This window comes from Erythrolamprus reginae, chromosome 1 (assembly GCF_031021105.1).
Source record: "Erythrolamprus reginae isolate rEryReg1 chromosome 1, rEryReg1.hap1, whole genome shotgun sequence".
Taxonomy (NCBI): Eukaryota; Metazoa; Chordata; class Lepidosauria; order Squamata; family Dipsadidae; genus Erythrolamprus; species Erythrolamprus reginae.
This window is the reverse complement of record NC_091950.1, coordinates 244,142,613-244,155,724: the sequence shown is the minus strand read 5'-3', so window position 1 is coordinate 244,155,724 and position 13,112 is coordinate 244,142,613. Positions and strand designations below refer to the sequence as shown.

Here is a 13,112-nt window from a genome sequence, read left to right as displayed (position 1 = left end):
GAACTATATCAATTTATTATGTGCTAGCATAATAATTTGTATTTCCCCATTAACCTGCAATATCTTTAGTTAGCTAACAATGTTCTAGATTTAAAGGTAACTTAAATATACAGTACATTTAAATACAGTGGTACCTCTACCTTAGAACTCCTCTACTTAAGAAATTTTCTAGATAAGAACCAAGTGTCCAAGATTTTTTTGCCTCTTCCCAAGAACCATTTTCTACTTACAAACCTGAGCCTCCGAAATTGTAACAAGGAGAAGCCTCTGTGGAGCCTCCCTAGGAATCTCCTGGGAGGGAACAGGGCCTCCACCCTGCCTGTGGTTTCCCCAATCGCACACATTATTTGCTTTTACATTGATTCCTATGGGAAAAATTGCTTCTTCTTACAAACCTTTCTACTTAAGAACCTGGTCACAGGCCGAATTAAGTTCATAAGTAGACGTACCACTGTATTTGTTTTACAAGTTTGTTATATATCAATATATATTTGCATTTAAATTAATATTTGCAGAAGATGCTTCTTGAAGTATTCATGCAGCTATAGCTATGGCAAATGATGTTAAAAAGTATTCCAAATGATTTTCCATTTTAATTTCATGAATAGTGTTTTAATTTTTTATTGAAAGTATTTACAGTCCATCTCCAGACAAATCTAGTATTTAGTATTGGATGCCGGAATCTGTGATTTAAGAGGTCTGGAGTAAAAACAAACTTAGGGGTGGAAAGCCATCAACTCAAGTTATAGTAACCTCTGTGTGAGGGCTGATTTTTGATGTTGCCACAGTCTGTTGGTTCATTTGTAAAGGCATTGTTATTTGGAAAAAAAGTATGAAAATGCCATGTTTTTAAAGTGGTTCTGTTGATTTTTATGGGAGTGGGCATGGTCTGTTGGCTTAGGCCTAGAAAATAACATTTTTAAAAACCTCATCCAACCATGAATGGTAGACGATCATTTAGCATGTGGCTGTTGCCTTTGTTTTATGTTGTTCGGGGCCTTCTTGATCACCAAGAGAAAACAATGGACCAAGATCACCTCAGGGAATGTGTATTTTTCAGGCCTTTCAAAAGTTGTGTCCTTTGAAGGTTTTCTGAGAGTTTTCTGGGAGCATATTTCCTTTCATAAGATGGTCAGTAATCGTGGACCAACTGCCCTGAAAGCCATCTGATGGTTCACCATAGGAACAAATCAAAGGCTACTTGCAAGTTACTGAGGGCCAGAGCTTGAATAGCATGGATCTATTTGTGCTTTTCTTTAGTTTCTGTGACATATTCTTAGCTGGATGGAAATCTCAACTAAGGTTTCGGGAAACTGTTGGGAAAAAAACTATTATGAAATAAGGTTGGACAACCATATTCATTGATACCCCACCTCATCTGATCTGTCTCGCTCTCTTTTTTCCACTTTCATTTGTTTTATTTTTAAAAAGAAAATAATAATTTCAAAATAAAGAATTAGATGCTTTCACTTCCTTGTTTTTAAGGTGATATTGTTACTTGATATCGATCAATGATAAAGGGAGGGGGAAAACATTTTGCTTCATGGAATTCTTCTGCTCTGGATGTCATGCACTCCAAATTAAACCATAAACATATTAGCAATGAAATAATGGTAAAACTCAGTGGTGAAATCTACTTATCTTCTTTATGTTTGGAAGTGTGTGCTTTGCCCATGCACACTTTGTGTTTCACAGGTGCACTTCATGCTCACACTTTTTCACCTTCTGTGCATGCGCACAAGGATTTGTACATGTGGAGAGGGTTAAAAAGAAAAAATGGCAACCTCTGGGTGGGTGGGCGGAGCCTTGCGCTGCCGCCGCTACCAGTTCTACAAACCAACAGCAACTGTCGGTACCGGTATAACCGAACCAGTAGCATTTCACCCCTGGTTAAACTGCAAATTAGTGACAACAGCAGCAGCTCCATAAACAAACATAGAAGATGTAGGGTGAAAGGTAACTCTAAGATACTCTCATGAAACATGGGGAAAAAAATTTCCTCCCCGAATTTAAATATTGGTGCCAGATACGCATGACACGTCTCAATTAAGGTTTTCACTAAACAATGTAACACTTAGTGGATGAGAGTTTCACCATTGATTATATATAATAAATTGCTATATGACTAAACAAGTCTTATGCAGAAAAAAAGAGTAGAAGAAGTCATATCTCCCAGGCCAGTGATGGCGAATCTCTGATTCATATTGATATTGATCAATGGAAAAGTGAAAAAAACATCCATTTGGAACATTGATGAACATTCTCAGTCATCCAGGTAGAATTGTCTGGAAGTTGAGTCACAGTAGCTGGATGTCTTTTCTTATTGGTTAGAGACATTTCACTAAGCATCCAAAGATTCCATTTTGGAATGCTTATTTTAAAATGCTGGCCAGTTAGCAGACATTCCCTGCTTGGCTTATAAAGGTTGCTGCTGCTGCTGTTGTTGTCAAAGGGAGGCCCGTGCCACCCTCCAAAACAAACATTTAATGACACCCCTCAAAGTTCACCCTTAAATGCATTCCTGCTCTTAACACACAAAACTCTGTGGCTACATTGCCAGTCATTCATAAAACTCAACTCAGATAGCAATTGGATTCAGAAGACCATTCCAGTTTTATTTAACCATTTAAATTAATTAACCAAATTGGGTTTTCCCCCCTGAATCCATGAGAACTAGAATGGGACAGAAGCAGGGGTGGGCTACTGCCTGGATTGGGGGGGGGACGCAGTGGGGTAGTGAAAATGGAGCTCCACCCCAGAGCACCAAATTTGCACTGAAAGATGTTAAAAGAAAATGCAGGGCGTCCTGCATAAGCCACACCCACAGTGTGGTAGTCAAAATTTTGGTAGCCTTTCACTGGATAGAAGACATATTGCCTGGATGTATTAGGCCATAGCTTCCACATAGGGGTGGGCTTTGCTGCTGGCCCCAGCTGCCACTCTTGGTGCTGCAGCAAGGTTCTGGCTGCTGCTCATGTGCAGCAGCCAAAATCTTGTGCGTGTTGTGGTTGGCTCTGGCCCAGCTCCTGCCCCATGGAATGTGGAGGTGGAGGCAGGGGAAACGTCAACATGTCCTAGGCCTGTTTTGTTGCCGGCAGAGTCAGGGAGTGCAGTTTCCTCGGATGAAGAAGAAGGTGGGGGTGACTTGGAAGAGGGGGGTTTGGCACACAGCCCAGGAAGCCAATCACCATTATCTTCGGTCGATTCAGATGACGAAGTGTTAGACCCATGCAGGCACAGACTTATGCATCAAAGAGACCAATTGAGGAAATATTACAGGAGATAAGAGAGGCCCCCTGTGTTTGGGTGGGACTCCAGTAATTAGAGCTGCTGCTATAAATAGCAGCGTGCTAGTTTGGCCGTTGTGGAAGATTATCTGATCACAGTTCTTCAGGATCGTGCCTCACTGTGTCTGAACTTTGTGGATTTTTCACGCCTTTGACACCAAAGCACAGTGTGTGTGTGTTTCACTTTGTGGGAAGAAGGGGAGCTGTGACGTTTCTTCACAGCTACTAGCTAAGTACTGATTAAGAACTGATTAAGGGACTTGTACAGCCAACAAGGTTGTTTTGGGGAAGAGTGCTCTTTGCAATACAAAAAGGGTGCTTTGTTTATTTTGATTTTTGTGATAAAGGACATTGTTTTGAATTTTCAAACATGTGTGTGTCTGAAATTTGTACCCTTGAATTTTCGGGAGGCTTCTACCAGAGAGCACCGGCAGAACAGTGCGTGGACGCTCTTCCGCCAGCAAAAATTGCCAGGCATGCATGGCAACATAAAAACCGGTATTTTTTTACCGGAGTCGCACTGGTTGCCTTTGCATGGCCTGTGCATGCCTGGCAACAATGGAGCGAAGCTACACGCTCCATTACCGGGACCGGAACGATGTTCCCACTGTTCCAGCTCGTAGCCCGTCCCTGGGAGGAACCCACTTCTACTTCTACAACTGAGTTGATTGTCCAGGCTGTTTGCTAAACATAATGGGATTTGTAATAAAGCTTCTGTTCTAGTGCTACAAAAATCTGCAGTGCAGCAGTGCAGAAATATAGAAAACTTTCTGTTTCCAGCTGTCTAGCGGTTGACCAGATTTTTTTTTTAAAACCCAGACATCATAGTCTTAATTTGTATTCAGACCCATCTGGAGAGTGTGATGCTATGGAATGCTATATGGGAATGCAGTATTGAAACGATGCATTTCTCTTTTTCAATAAACTTGCTTATGTTTGCACCATGTGTTATTTCTGATTACATGAAATTAATACTTCACACAATGAAGAAAGCTGCTTGCTCTCACAAAATCTCATTTAAAACATACCACAATTTGAACGTAGTCAGCATAACAAAATGTATTTTAACTATATGCCACAAAATATGCAAAGACGTTACAAGAAAAAAGTTGGGGAAATATATACTATATGGAGATGCTCATTCAGGAGCCCAGAGTCTCCTCGGAAGGGAGATGGGTGATATAGAAAATATACAATTCTATCACAATTCTCTCTTTTTTTAAAAGTCACCATAAGAATAATTATAGCTTAAAAAAATCCAACCAGATTGCACATCAGGGCATGGAAAAGCTAGCCCATGGTCAGGCAGACTTTCAAATCATGTGGCCTCTTGTCTTCTCAAATTAGGTAATTTAATCAGTGTTTAATTCCATGCTGATATGATATCAGGTTGTTGTTTTGTATGAACCAAAGATTATGCTTCAAAACAATCTCTATGAATGAACCAGGACAGTTTCATGCCCCTTGTTTTAAGTTGTTTGCTTTGAAATTGTCAGGCCTTCATGGTGGGCCAAATCTGGAAAGAGGCCTTGAATTTGAAACTGTGTATATTAAGGCTAGAGTTGTGTGAAACTATTTGAAAAAGCAAAAGAGCCCAAAATTGAGCTAAAGACTTTTTTGTTCGTGAAAATTAGCCAGGCATATGCCTTATTTTTCCCCAATACCCTTGAAAATGTCCAAAGATATTTCACCAGAAGAGCCCTTCACTCATCCACTCGAAACAGAATATCCTACGAAAATAGACTAACAATCCTGGGTCTAGAAAGCCTAGAACTACGGCGCCTAAAACACGATTTGAGTATTGCCCACAAGATCATATGCTGCAACGTCCTACCGGTCAATGACTAATTCAGCTTCAACCGCAACAACACAAGAGCATGCAACAGATTCAAACTTAATATGAACCGATCCAAACTTGACTGTAAAAAATATGATTTCAACAATCGAGTTATCAAAGCGTGGAACTCATTGCCAGACTCAATTGTGTCAACCCCTAACCCCCAACATTTCTCCCTTAGACTCTCCACGATTGACCTCTCCAGGTTCCTAAGAGGCCAGTAAGGGGCGTACATAAGTGCACTGGTGTGCCTTTCGTCCCCTGTCCAATTGTCTTTCCTTTCTCTCACTTATCATATATATTTTCTTTCTTTCATATATCCTCTCCTCTAAGTTCCCTTTACCCTTATATATATTACCACATGTCTATTTTTCTTCGTATGTGTTTGTGTATTGGACAAATGAATAAATAAATAAAAATAAATGAATAAATGCAAGATGTCACGGGAAGAAGTCTTGCAAGGGATTTGAAGATCAATGTCACTTATGACCAGTTCTCACACTTACAACCTTGTGGCATACCCACAGCCACATAGTTAGAATTCAGGTGCTTAGCAACCAGCAGGTATCTACAAACGTTGCAGTATCCCAGGACTGGGTGACAGCCCTTTGTAACCTTCTGAGCTAGCTTCCAATAAGCAAAGTCAATGGGAGGAGAGAGAGGAAGGAGACAAAGAGGATTCACTTAACGACCATGTGATTCACTAAACAACTGCAAGGATTTGCTTAGAAGCCATGTTCATAAATTGTTAAATCATATAACACACTTAGTAACAGAAATTCTGGTCCCAACTGTGGTCATAAGTCGAGAACCACTTTGTATTTATCGTATTTTTAGGGTCTTTCCCGTTTATCTCTATCTTGCCCTCTTTAATCTTGGTTCGTCTGTTTCATATCTGCCATTAATTAGACAATCTGAATCAACTTTCGTAAAGTTCTTAAGACTCACCTCTGCCGTCAGGCATGGGGGAACTGAGACATCTTCCCCGGGCCTATACAATTTATACATGGTATGTTTGTGTGTATGCTTACTGTTAATAATGGGTTTTTTAGTGTTTTTTAAATTATTACATTTGTTCTTACATTGTCTTTGTTATTGTTGTGAGTCGCCCCAAGTCTACGGAGAGGGGCAGCATACAAATCTAATAAATAATAATAATAATAACAACAACAACAGCAAAGAATGGCCAGTTGTTAGGACCCAAGGACTGACCAAGACCATCTTTTCAACTTAGATCCATAATAATCAGAATATAGACACCTCCTTATTCAAGGGATTTCTTTTTTAAAAAAACCAGTTACTACGATTATCATATTTTTCAGAGTATAAGACGCACCTTTTTATCACCTAAAAGAGGGTGGAAATGTTGGTGCATCTTATACACTGAATATAGCCATTTTTGGCCTCCTGAATCCCTGCCCCTGCATCCCATTTTTGAAAGAAATAGGCCTGTTTTTCACAAAAATGGTGTACGCAGAGGGCTTGGAAGGCCTGCAGAGTGTTCCTGGGGCTGGAGAAGGCAAAAACTTCCCTGTTTTTGCAAAGAATGAGGCTTGCAGAGGGTTTGGGAGGTCCGGGGAGGAAAAAACTTTCCCCCCCTTACTTACCTCTTTGAAATTTTGGTGCGTCTTATACACCGGTGTGCCTTGGTCCAAAAATATGGTAATCAGTGACAGCAAGACCATGCTACCCAGTTTTCAAATAAACCGAGACTGGAAAAATAATTGATTTATTTTATTTTATTTAGTTCAATTTGTATGCCACCCAACTCCCTAAGGACAGGGCGGCATACAAATAAGTCTTACTAGAACTTCCTCTCCTCTCTAATTATAATTTTCATTCTCCCCGTCTCTTTCAACCAGCAGCAGTGAAGTGTAGCAGCAAGTCGGGAGCCGTTCTTTCCCATTCCATATGTGTGGATTGGACTACAGCGCCTAACATTGGCAGCCAACATGAACAACGATCCAAGCCAATGCATACAAAACATCTGGAAAACACCAGGCTGGAGAGGGCTGCTATTATGTCTATGAGAAGCCCTTTAAAAAAATAGACAGAACTCTCAGAACAATACATTAGCTCTTGCAGGGTGATGTGTTGGAAACAAAAGCAGTTAAATTAAACCACCCAAGAAGACTGATGGAAGGAAGAAAAAAAAATACTTACTTTCAGTTCATCCTTCTCCTGCAAATCATCTACTTATCTTCCTGAGCTGTCCGTCCATGTATTTATAGTTTCAGCCAAACTAAAAGGCTATGTACTTGTATCTCTGCTTTTTAAGCTCTTAACACAAACTGGATTCTTTCAGTAACGTTCTCGCAAACAAATTGGTCCTTTCTTTTGGTTTCAACTAATCTGCTTCCGGTCACTTCAGTCTGAGATCAATCAATTTCTAAACTTTCTTAAAAATAGATGTTGGTGCTTTAGTTGCCACCCAGGCAGGTGAAGCCCCTTTGTGTAGAGGGGCATAAACTGCAATTGAAGTAGGACTCTGCAGGCTTGCTTAGAACTTAACCTGTCACGCTATTTGCACAGCCCCACCTCTTCCCTCTGCTGTTCTCCTGACCCATTCATCATTTATGTCCCAACATTTTTACCCCAACAATTTTTCTCCCTTAGATCATCAGAAACTCCTTGCAGGTGGATTTAAGTTCTGTTCTGCTGCGCTTTTTATCGTATTGTGTACACACTGTGGAGTGTATTAAGTCTGTTAGATAGAAACATAGAAACATAGAAGTCTGACGGCAGAAAAAGACCTCATGGTCCATCTAGTCTGCCCTTATACTTTTTTCTGTATTTTATCTTACGATGGATATATGTTTATCCCAGGCATGTTTAAATTCAGTTACTGTGGATTTATCTACCACGTCTGCTGGAAGTTTGTTCCATGGATCTACTACTCTTTCAGTAAAATAATATTTTCTCATTTTGCTTTTGATCTTTCCTCCAACTAACTTCAGATTGTGTCCCCTTGTTCTTGTGTTCACTTTCCTATTAAAAACACTTCCCTCCTGGACCTTATTTAACCATTTAACATATTTAAATGTTTCGATCATGTCCCCCCTTTTCCTTCTGTCCTCCAGACTATACAGATTGAGTTCATTAAGACCTGCTTAAGACCTTCCACCATTCTTGTAGCCCGTCTTTGGACCCGTTCAATTTTGTCAATATCTTTTTATAGGTGAGGTCTCCAGAACTGAATACAGTATTCCAAATGTGGTCTCACCAGCATTCTATATAGCGGGATCATAATCTCCCTCTTCCTGCTTGTGATACCTCTAGCTATGCAGCCAAGCATCCTACTTGCTTTCCCTACCGCCTGACTGCACTGTTCACCCATTATGAGACTGTCAGAAATCACTACCCCTAAATCCTTTTCTTCTGAGGTTTTTGCTAATAGGGTGAATGGAAGAGGCAGACAGAAGTGGCTTAAAAACAACAGCTCTTTATTTGGCAACTGTTTGCAACCCAGCAAAAGCTCTGTCTGACAGCCAGCTCTTTTATAAGGAGCTGCCAGACACTCTAGCCAATCAGCAGCCAGAATTTTCCCTCCAGAATGGAGGACCTGACTGAAACCTACATGCTTCAGTCTGAGAATGTAACAAAGCCCTTTGTCATACTGAAGCTTTCCTCCACCTAAGGTGGTCTTGGAGGCACATAGAACTAACTCTCATCGTCTTCAGACACCTGCTACAATAGTGGGTCCTAAAACCCTTTACTACCAGTTTACATGTGCAGAAGCATCCCAGGTTTGGGGATGGAACCTCCCACCCCTGGTGCTACCAGTTCTAAGTATCCGTCTGAACCAGGAGCCACCCATCGCTGAGCTGCTAGAAGTCATAATCAGTACATCACAAAGCCACCAACTGGAGGTGGGCTAGTAAACAGGCTATGGCACATTTGTTTGTAACTAACCAACACTCTATTCAGCTATTGCAGTGGTTCTCAACCTGGGGGTCAGGGCCCTTTTGGGGGTTGAATGACCATTTCACAGGGGTTGCCTAAGACCATGGGAAAAGACAAATTTCCCATGGTGTTAGGAACTAAAGCTTCTATTCTGGTGCCTTGGAACATATTTTTACAATCCGACCAATCAGGCGTTTACAATGGGCGTGTCCCTCTGACCTTCCTGCCAATCAGCTTAAAGCTCCGTTCGGAGAATTGGTGCTAGACTTATGTTGGGGGTCATCACAACATGAATATTAAGCGGTCAAGGCATTAGAAAGGTTGAGAACCACTGAGCTATTGTTATCTCATCCTAGTGCCAGTGACAGATTTTACAATATGAGTGGCTATGCACATTTACCCATGAAAGCAGTGGGTCTTCCCTCTACCCAAACAGGCATGGAATTGCATTTTAGAACTAGTAAGAGTAAGTAAATATTAGCTTCACACATAGAATACCAGCTTTAGTTGAAAAATGGCCCACCATTGCCACTTACCATTGACAACAGTGAGTGAGTTTTTTACTGTGAGTGAGTTACTAATCATTCAGTTGCCGTACCTCTGGTGAGCTACAATCTCCCATTCGTATTTCACACACACACACACACACACACACACACACACACACACACACACATTATACAAATAACCCTGTTGAAATGGATTCATAATAGGACAGAATTTGGATGATACACAAAGTGCTTTATGCTTTATCCCAATGATGTTTAACTTTTTGAGGTTTTAGCAATAGTAATAGAATTTAGACTTATAGACCACTTCACAGTGTTTTATAGCCCTCTCTAAGCAGTTTATAGAATCAGCCTATTGCCCCCAACAATCTGGGTCCTCATTTTACCCACCTCGGAAGGATGGAAAGCTGAGTCAACCTTGAGCCGGTGGTGAGATTTCAACTGCAGTTAGCTGAAGTAGCCTGCAGTGCTGCACTCTAACTACTACGCCACCCCAGCTCTATCTTTTGCTATCTAATCCATTTTTTAAAAAATCATATTACATGCTGCTGTCAGAACAAGGACAACTATGTCATTGTTGAGGATGACAAAGAACCCAATGGCAAACTGCTATTGGCAAGAAAATGACATGAAGTGTAGAAGGCAAGATTGAAGTTTGACTCAAGGGTGTTTTTACTACTGACACCAATACTACTGCTGTTACTGTCATAATACAATGGATACTTGGATGAAGAACAAAGGGACGCTGATATTTATATATGTATCACATGTTTTTGCTGAATTTTGTGATACATACAGAATATAATTTGTTTGCTATGAATAAATTAACTGCCTTGAAATCGCCCTGGGATGGGCCTAGAGGCAAAAAGGAGCTGTGACGTTCCTTCAATATACCAGGGTGATCCAACATATGTGTGTGTGTGTGTCACATGTTTTGCTGAATTTGAAAATATACCAGGGTGATTCGATACAAGTATGTATGTATGTATGTATGTATGTATGTATGTATGTATGTATGTATGTCGGGTTTCTTCCCGTGTAGGATTCAGAGATTTCTGGTGACGTTTCAACGAGGTCCAACTCGTCATCTTCAGGCTGGTGCTTCTGTTCTTGTTCTAGGGTGAACACATCGAGACCTGAGCTGCCTTCCCTCTATAAATACTGGTGGGTGGGTGTGGTGTGTTGGCTCAGCAGCTGCAAGCTGTGTTGAAACTTTCTGGTGAGTCACCTGGGGTCATTGATGTAATTGATGTATGCTGAGATACGTTTGTTAATGAGGGCTAGTTTCCAGATGTCTGGTAGGTGGGAGGTATCATCCCTCATTAACAAACGTATCCCAGCCATACAAACTGAAACCAGACTCAGAACAACACAGGACATTACCATCAATCACCACCAGACCTAAACCCACACCTACCCTACAGACCAAATATAACCACCAACTAGGAGCCAAACTATAGCAGTGCTCCCAACTGTTGCAGCCCCCTCTGACTTGCACACAAAGCAAACCGACAAACAACATAAACACATGGCCAGACCACAAACTCACAGCCAAACAAAAATTTTTACACCCCAGACACACATTACAAAACAGCTAAGTAGCCTGCAGGCTCTAACTTCTCAGGATATTACCCCCAATCCACAAACATCAACTAATCAGCATACATCAATTACATCAACGACCCCAGGTGTTACCCCACTGACTCACCAGGAAGTTTCAACACAGCCTGCAGCTGCTGACCCAACACACCACACCCAACCCACCAGTATTTATAGAGGGAAGGCAGCTCAGGTCTCGCTGTGTTCGCCCTAGAATAAGGACAGAAGCACCAGCCTGAAGATGACGAGTTGGACCTCGTTGAAACGTCACCAGAAATCTCTGAATCCTACACGGGAAGAAACCCAACATACATATACACCCAACCCACCAGTATTTATAGAGGGAAGGCAGCTCAGGTCTCGCTGTGTTCGCCCTAGAATAAGGACAGAAGCACCAGCCTGAAGATGACAAGTGGGATCTCGTTGAAACGTCACCAGAAATCTCTAAATCCTACATGGGAAGAAACACGAATATACCAAGACCTTCATACCTGTACCCATGAAAATCTATGAAAACAAATATGTGTGTGTGTGTGTGTATATATGTGTGTATATATGTGTATATATGTGTATAAAACCCTTACTTTATATCAGGGATATAACTTGACTGCAGAAAATATGACTTCAGCAACAGAGTGATCAATGCCTGGAACTCACTACCTGACTGTTGTTTCTTCCCCTAACCCCAAGATCTTCAACCTTAAATTATCTACTGTTGACTTCTCCCCTTTTCTAAGAGGTCTGTAAGGGGTGTACATAAGGGCACTATTGTGCCTACCATCCCTGCCCTTCTGTCCTATTATCCTCTTTATACTTTGTTATGTTAATACAAACTATAATTGTATACTTGTTTGACAAATATATAATAATATATAGATATAGATATACCATGGAGCTATATTCTCTATAGAAATAGTGTAGTCTTTAAGCAGAGACACTGGACAGATTTAAATGAGGAGTGGGGAGGCCAGCTCTGGATTATTTGCATTGAAAATGCAATGTTAACTTCAAAGGCCCTTGTACTTCTACAATTCTCAAACCAAACCCCAGTAGCTGCTGAGAGAAATATTTATTTCCTGCTTAGAATTACAACCATGGGCGAATCTATTAGTCTAGGCTTTAGCATACTTGAATAAGGAAGATCTTCTTGAAGCGCAGAGCTGTTAGTTATGATAAGAGTGTTGGGAACAAATGCATATATTCAGTTTTAATGGTAGCCATGTGACCCACATATCATCTCCCAGCCTGGCTTCCACAGTAATATACATGACCGCAAGCCTCTGATTTGTGATAACTGTTCACATGCTGCATGAAACAATTTTGCACATTACAGTGCACAACTTATGATTGCAATGAGTTTGTATTTGTCTTGTGTGTCTATCCTGGTATTTAACAGTGGCTCTCGGGTTAAAACAAAATTAAGAATAGAACAAGTGCAGCAATGTGATGCTTATAAAAAGAATATTAATATGAAATCAATATTGAATATTCCAATTGAATATATTCAACCCTGAAGATAGCAGAGATTCCATAGATAAGCATTAACCATTTTAATTTAATTTAATCTGACTGATTTTTCCAATTTTAAGGTTGGGAACGAAACTGACTTCTTAGAATAGCAATCGACCAATGTGTGCTTGATTTTCTCTAGCTACACTGGGTGAAGAATGGGTTTTCCTGAAACTCAAACTTCTCCCATGCTTTTGACTGTCAACTCAGCGAAACTGAACCATTGGCCAAACAATCTCTATTGTTTAATCCCCATTATTTACTCTTGATTATTTGCAGTTTAGCTTCAGAATGAGAGAGGGAATTATTCCTATAGGTTCTTTGTTCTTTGTGTATTAACAGGTGTGATTTAATATCGCCATCTGTAATTCTGGGACTTGAACTAAACAACTCTTAAAGTTGCCAAGGTTGGAAACCCCTGATATGCAGCGGGAGCCTCAGCAAAATCGCAGCATCGCAAAAACACGG

At 40.7% G+C, this 13,112-nt stretch overlaps 1 protein-coding gene across 1 annotated transcript in view; it reads right to left on the bottom strand.

The window, feature by feature from the left end:
* The window catches only part of GABRP (gamma-aminobutyric acid type A receptor subunit pi), a 42,825-nt gene extending 35,252 nt beyond the window's left edge, over nt 1-7,573 (bottom strand). The window contains exon 1 of the mRNA XM_070738263.1: nt 7,288-7,573. The gene's annotated coding sequence lies outside the window, so the exon portion shown is untranslated. The remainder of the gene's footprint in view (nt 1-7,287) is intronic.
* Nucleotides 7,574-13,112: the final 5,539 nt, after the last annotated feature.